Raw genomic sequence first — 7,465 nt, 5'->3', positions numbered from 1 at the left:
CTTGGCTGATGGAGGCAGGGGCTGGCAGTCCCTCACCCGTGTCCTCTGCCCTGTGAGGAGCAGGGAGTTCAGGTATCCGAGCCCAGGTATCCTGGCCGGGTTGTCCAGGACCGTGCCAAAATGTCGTTCGACCTGGGGATCCTATCCTTTCCTCCAGGTTATTGTGTGGCTATTTAATAGGATGGTGCGATCCTGGTACGAACTAAAATGGAGTTGGAGAGGTTTTATCCTATTCTGCGTTCCCTAACCTGGCACGGATTTCGATAGCTGTATAAACAAGTCTTTCTTGCTTATTCCCCCATCCCATTTATCTGTGGTATTTGCTAACTTATACCAAGAACAGTTCCAATGGGAAATATTCCAGCATGTGGATGCTCCAGATAAAAGTTTAAGAATTGCCAAACACACTTATATAAAGCAGATCACGCAAAACAAACTTATCCTTTGGCATAATTACCAGTTTATGAAGTATGAAAAATAAAGTGGGTAGGAGCGGGTGGATCATGCTAAGCTGTGTGTGTACAGTCACTGGAAAAAATATGAGGAAAATAGGTTTTCTGTACATGCTGTGTAAGCCATGGCTTAGGAGTCCAGGTCAAAGAAACAGACTGAACGTTGTGTACAGGGGAATGAGGCTTGTGAGCGAATGTCAGTATTTAATATTGTCCTTAGGGAGCGAGGGGAAGATGCAGGCTCTAACAACAGTGGAAAAACCTCTTCTCCCCTGTCCCTTTAAAATGAAGGAGTGGATGGAAGAGGACAGAACTGGAGCGATCCAGAGAAACAAGAGCAGGGGCCTTTTTGCAGTGTAGTGAAATTCAAAACCACTAGAAATGTAAAGTCCTAGGCAGAGAGAGAAAAAAACACTGCAGCTATGCACCACAAGACTGCTGGAGAGGAGCTGGCAAATTAAGATCTGAATAGGAGAATAAGTCTGCTGTAAAGGCAGCTAATCTTATTTTTCAAGAGCTGTCCCCCTGCGAGACAAGGGTAGAAATGAGAAACCCTGTCCCGGGAACGGGAGCAGCAGGGACGCTGGCTGAGGGTCGTTAGAGGTGCTCGGGCTGTGGCTGGTGAGACAGACTGGGAGAAGATCCCAGTCCCAACGCTCACGGGCCGGCAGCAAGGTGAGCGGGCAGCCGAGCTGAAGCGGCGTGCTGAGGATTCAGCGGGGCTGAAGATGATGCAAAGACTTGTAAGATGCTCTTGGGGAGGACCGAAGCCACAAGCACCTCGCTGCGTACCAAGGGCGTGGAGAAAACCCAGCAAAGACTGGAAAGGGCTTTGTAGACTCCCCGCTGCCTTTGGGGATCTCCAGAAAGAGCTGATCAAAAGAGGAGGCCACGCTGGGGCTGGTTTCAGCACGGAGCTGGGGCTTGCGTTGCTCTGGAGTCAAAGCGGTGCCTCTGTCCCGAGCCAGCCCCAAAAACCTTCTCTTGGCTTGTGCTCTTGCTCCCCCCCACCAAACCCCCGTTACCACCTCACCAGGTGGAGGTGCCTGGGTGGGAGACAGGCGATTCCCTAATTTTCTGTCCCTCCTTGTTTCTCCTCCCCTGAGAAACCTTTCCAGCAACCCAGTGGGGAGCACCCAGTGCTGGTGGAGGGGGCTGAGCGGGTGTTGGCAAGACGGCCTTCTGGCCCCCCGTCTCATGGTCCCAGCACAAGCAGGGGGGGCTCTGCAGCACCGGGAAAGGGCAGTTTCCAAAAAATACTTGGCAGGGTCGTGTCCACCCCAGGCTGGGATGGAAATAAGCCATCGGAGGAAGACCTGGAAACTCTCGGGCTGCCTTGGGGAATGGGGGTCTGCAGCTATGGGGGGGCCCTTTGATGCCATCTAAAACTGAGGTCTTCGCTGTCTCGGCCGCTGAAGGATCACCGGGGACTTTTTTTATTTTAAGCTCTCCATTAGCTGAGCAGCACACCCATTTATAACAAAATCTTTAAATAGCGGCAGGATAGCCAGGCAGGGTCACGGCCGGCAGTTAGTGCTCAGCTCCGGTACGCGGTCTGTGGGCAAGTCACCCGGGGCTTGGGTCTTCTTCAGCAGCTGAGGCATCAGCTGAAGCTGACGTGGGCTGGTTCGTTCCCGTTCACCTCTTTGTTCACACTCGGTTGCTTTTGGCACACCTGGACTTTCTAATAGGGAAGAAGCACGCGGTGAGCAAGTGCCGCTTCGTGCCACCAATGTTCCCTGGACCATGCGAGGGAAATGCAGCATCATCAACCAGAGGCTCTGCGCCCTCAGCTGCCATGCTCTGAAGAGGAAGGAACGTGTTGTTCTTCCCTCTCCCCTTTTATTTTCCACCACATTAAAGTTTTGAGAGTGTTAGGAGATAGCAGAACGGTTTGTGGCACCATGGAAAAAAATGCCACAGTTGGCCTCCTGTCATTGTGGGGCAGAGATAGCTGAAGGGTGAAGCTGCCTAAAATACATAAATATTTTTCAGTTTGATAGATAATAGATAGTTGTTTATATATAATAGCCTGATTTTTCCTTCCCTAGAAATTCTGAGGAAGGGCTTTAGAGTAATCCTGTACAGTTCATTACTCAAGTGACTCGCCTTTCTCCGGTTAAGAGCGTTGCTGGCATCCTAAAATGTCAGTGCCGTTAACTTGAGTTGTAAATAAACCACCAGGGATGGGTTAGGTATTTTAAATCCTATAGCTCTTTCTGTAAGCATAGGAATGCTATTTGGAGTATTCTGGCTAAAATTCAGCACGAGGACTTATATTCTGCCAACTCCAATCCCCTCCTGGAGTTTCAAATGGATACGATATTTATCTTCACTTCCCGTCTTAACTATTGTGTGTTGTCGCTGTAGGTTGCTAAACAACTGCTGTCTCATCGGTGGCTGTATTTTGCTGGCGAATAAAGTGAGCCCCATGTGCGTATGAACTATAAAGCTATTTGGAGTCCTTGCATAAGAACCCCAAGATACATGTAAGCTGTTAATATTTATTATGTGGAGCTGAGAACATCACTGAAGATGGAGGGATTAGAGTAACTGAGTTCAGGCTGTTGAACAGCCAGACAGAATGGAAGAGAAAACAGATGCCCTGGAGGAATAAGAGCAAAAAGCATGAGGAATTTTCTGCATGCAGGATTAGACTCCAGCGGAGCATGGAAAGAAAAATCCTGGGAATACTCCGGAGAGCCAGGGCAGATAGGACGGATGCAGCGTCACGGCTTCTTGCTTGGAGGTGAATCTTCCCCTCTCTGCTTCCCCCAAACAAGCAGCAGCTTAACCACGGGCTTGCTGGGCTGCAAACAGCAAGAGCCCTGGGAGAAGGGACCTGGCCGCAGCAGGAGGCAGGTCAGACGAGGTGTTTGCAAGGCGTGTGAGAGAGGACTCGATCTTCTGGGCTGTGCAATGCTCTCTGCTAGGTGTTTCCAGAGTCTCCTAACCTGTTTTCTCTCTTTGCCTCATCGCTCAAGAACAGCGTGACCTAGAAACTCTGCATTTCTTCTCCTGGTTTTGCCTGAGCTGGGCTAAGAGCTTTTCTCTGCCTTGCAAAACCAAGCGATGGTGGGGAGCAACACCAGCCCCTTTCTGCAGAGCAAGGTCCTCAGCAAACCAGCTGCTTTGATGTCCAAAGGACTGGTAGCAAGGAAATGCAAGGCTTGGAGATCCAGAGGCTCTGGAAGGGCGGCCAACCCTACACCTCTCCGTTCAGGAGCTACAGAAATGCTTCTGCACAAAGCCCTTCTGGTTACCGTGGCTCTAAGGCAGTCAACAGCCACCAAAACATCTCAGGAAGCCACTGTGGTTTGTTTCCAAAAGCAGCCACAAGCCCAGTCTTCCAAAACTGAGGTTCCTAGAGGTAGTTGGGCATTTCTGAACACGCAGCGCAGAGCTCCTGACCGAAGAGAAATCAGGCAAACACGGCTGCCTCTGACCTCTGACGAGAGTCGGTTGTTTTGGAAAATTCAGGGCTCCTTTCAAAGTACGGGGATCAAAGTCGAGCTGCTAGTGGTTTCATGCATCAGCAATTCGGAAAGTCCCTTGCTCCAGCCAACGGCAACTGGCAGTCAAAGCAAAACAGGTAGCCGCTCTCATTTGCCTGTGCGCTGCCGGCTCCTCCTGCCTTTGTCAGTGCCCGAGCCGCTGGATCCCTGTCCTGGCTGCAAACCTGCGCAGCGAAACGGCCAAAAAACCTGGTGCATCCATCACCTCCGAGGCAGCTGGGCAGGGTCCCCCTCCCACGGCCGGGGAGAGGGTGATTTCGCATCGGCGTCGCGCAGACGGGGACCGTACGAGGGGGGAGGGAGAGCCCCAGTGCCTTGTTTTGACCAAATCTCCTCCCTGGACCCTCTGCAATTCCCGTGCAAGGGGCACCAGATGCCCACGTCAGGAAAGGGATGCCCCTGTGCCCAGTTTTAGGGAAAGCGGAGCAAACCGGCCAGGTCACCCAGTTTAGCCTCGGTTAAAGGTTTGCTGTGGGTGCCCGCCACGGTGCGGGGGTGAGGGCAGAAACAAAAACTCATTGCTGGACGGGCTCACCGGGTGCTGCTCGTCGGTTCGGCGTGGAGGCTGGCCCCGGCCGGCCCCCCCGCGACCCACAGCGCTTTTTACCTGCAGCCATGTGCTGTATGAAAAGGGAAGAGGCTCTTCCCTCTGTTTGAAGCAAGAAATATGCAGAGAAGCAGCTTCGGAGCTCATCCCTAAAAAACTTACAGCTCTTAAATGTAAATGAGACTCAGGTACTAAGGCGAAATAGCTTTTGGATATGAATTCTTCATCCAGATAGTTCAATAATTTACTGACCCCCCCCAATCCCAACATATTCTGGAGCCAACTGTGCTTTTCATTATTGCTCCTGTCGTTAGCTCTTCCAGGAGTTCTCAGCTGCTGCGGTGAGAAATATCCAAAATAGCTCCACAAGGGACTTCTCGGAGATCTGAAGCCTTGAAACAACAACAGCAAAAAAGAAAAAAAAGGCTAGATAGGAAATGGAAAAGGTGAGGAGGCAAAACCAACATGCAGTCAATAAAAGCTTTCAGAGAAGAGATAAGAGCAACAAAACACAGAATGGCTTAGTGCTCGCTAAAGGTGTGGTGGGAATGAAAAGAGCTTTTGCAAATGTCTGGAGGGGGAAAGAAATTAGAGGAGAAGTGTATCCATTAGTAAATGAGTGAGTGTATTATTCATGGCTGCAAATATCTGAGCTGCAGAAGTGCAACATTTTTATTCCTCTCTGCCTGTAGTGGCAAATTTAGGAATTTTGGATAGCAAGGGAGTAATTAAGACCTAATAAAGCAGCTTGTGCCTGCCACTGCAAGTGAGGAACGTGGCAGCATCCCTCCCAAACTCCACAGGGCTGTTCACCTGGATAAAGTTACTCCGTGTTTGCAGAACTGCAGCTTGAGTCAGCATGAAAAAACCCAAACAGCACCTTGACAGAAATAAGGTACAATATTCAACGATTTAGCTGAGACGCATATCAGCTGGTGCCCTTCACCGTGGGACGTCGTTTTCGGTAAGTCGCCGAGGTCCCGCGGCCATTTGGCACCAAGGGACCCTCACCCTCATCTCCTTGACCCCCGGCAGTGTCCCCTGGAGGGGTGCAAGAGGACTATGCTGCGCCTGGAAGCAAGGTGGGCGGCCGAACGTGCCTGCGATTTGCAGCTGCCATTGCCAATCCCACCACAAAGCGGCTGTTAATTGTTATGCTTGGCACCTCCAGACAGCCTGGCTACATCTGGTCGGCCGCCTGCCAAGCGTGCGAGCAAATGGGTAGTTCTGGGGAGACACACTGTCGCGCTAATGGTCTTCTGCGGAGCTTTAAGTAGGCTGGGGACTTGCGGCTCTCCAAGCGGGAGAAGCGTTTCACTCTTCTCCAATTAGACCAATTTCTCGAACCGGGGCATTGGAGCGGGGCTGCGATTCCTGGAGAAAGGGACGGCTCTGCAGGCGGTTTGCCAAACCCACTGCGGGCGAGGGAGGGACGTGACTTAGCAGGACTCCCCATGCGGGGAGCTGGGATGCACGCTGCCGCACCGAGACTTTTGCCGCAGCCTCTCCCACACCCCGCAGCTGGACACATGCCGCTTTTGTGGTTCTTAGGGCAACCAATACCCCATGACACAAACCAAGACATGGGACAGGGGAGAGATGTGAGGTCCAAGTGTTAGCCAGGCTCCGCATCCACTGGGAAAGCCAACTTCATGCCAGTAGTAGAGAAATGAGGGTAGTTTCCAGAAGAAGAGAAGCCACAGCTAGCAGAGATCAAGGGACGAGAGAAGAACATGTTGTGACAAACTTCGTCCGAGAGGTGGCTGATGTTCATTGAACCACAGGAGCGTGGCAGCTTCAATAGGAAATTTCAGCAGAGAATATAAGTATTTCTGTATTTCTGAAAAAAAAATAATGAAAATTGGCATGGCTATAAATACAGCCGTGCAAAAGCACGCTGCCTGGAGGACCCGGACTGCAATGATAAATGACTGCTGAGTGCTATTTAGGGCACGGAGGCCTAAGGAAGTGCCAGTGAACTAAATATCTAGTCAAGTCTTGGCATCTTTACTAATGAGTTCAAAGGAGGATGGCAAAGGGAGCTGCTCCAGGCTCCCTACTTATCTGGGGTGGGTGAACTCTCTATGCTGGAAAATAGCTCTGAGAGGCACGAGCTGCAGCAGTGTCGCTGCAGAAACTGCCCCAGGCAGCAACGCCGGGGTCATGACGGCCTCATTAGAAGGCACGTTCACTAAACCCCATTAAGCAGATCATCTAGGGTAGGGACATGGCCAGGAGGTAGCACAAAAGTGGGCTAAGGCATGTAGACTTGGTGGGGACAACCCACCAAAACATTAGGAAAACATAATGGGCACCAAAACCAAAAGGGTTTGGTGGGACGCACCGTGTCGGACAGCCTTCGGTGAGAAAGTCCTACGGAGCTGGGCTGTCCGAGCAGCCTGATCTGCTGATCGCTCCATGCCCGTTTCAGTTCCTCCGTTTATTTCTGCTAGCACAATCAAAAAACCAAGTCACGGAAGTGTTTTCAAATCAGAACGATTCCCTGGCCAAACACCAACACAATTCTGACTTTTTATTCCCGTCTGGTATGTAAACACATTTTGAAGCGCTGCAGTGGTGGAGGGGAAGGAATCTCCGCTCCAAGCCAGCTCCTGCTAGCCAGGAGCAGCGGCCGCGCTCCCCAGGCACCAGCCCTTCTGCGGGAAGGTGCTGCTCCTGGTCTGCCGGGAAAAGGGAAAGGAAACAGCTCCGGAGTTTGGTGTTTGAACTCACCTCAGATGGCTGACGTTGCAGCTTTATTGCTGTTGGGCTGAACTCTGCAGTGTCCCCGTCCTCCCGCCTGCCCCCAGGCTGCCCTTTGGCTTTTTTGGAGGAACCAGAGGAAACCAGGTCAAGGAACTGAGCTGGATTAAAAAATAACCCCGGGGGAAAAAGAAATTTAAAAAAAAAAAAAGGGAGTTTTTCAGCCAGATCAGTTCCCCAGCTGGGCT

The sequence above is a fragment of the Aquila chrysaetos genome, chromosome 17 (genome assembly GCF_900496995.4).
Source record: "Aquila chrysaetos chrysaetos chromosome 17, bAquChr1.4, whole genome shotgun sequence".
Taxonomy (NCBI): domain Eukaryota; kingdom Metazoa; phylum Chordata; class Aves; order Accipitriformes; family Accipitridae; genus Aquila; species Aquila chrysaetos.
This window is presented reverse-complemented; position numbering follows the sequence as displayed.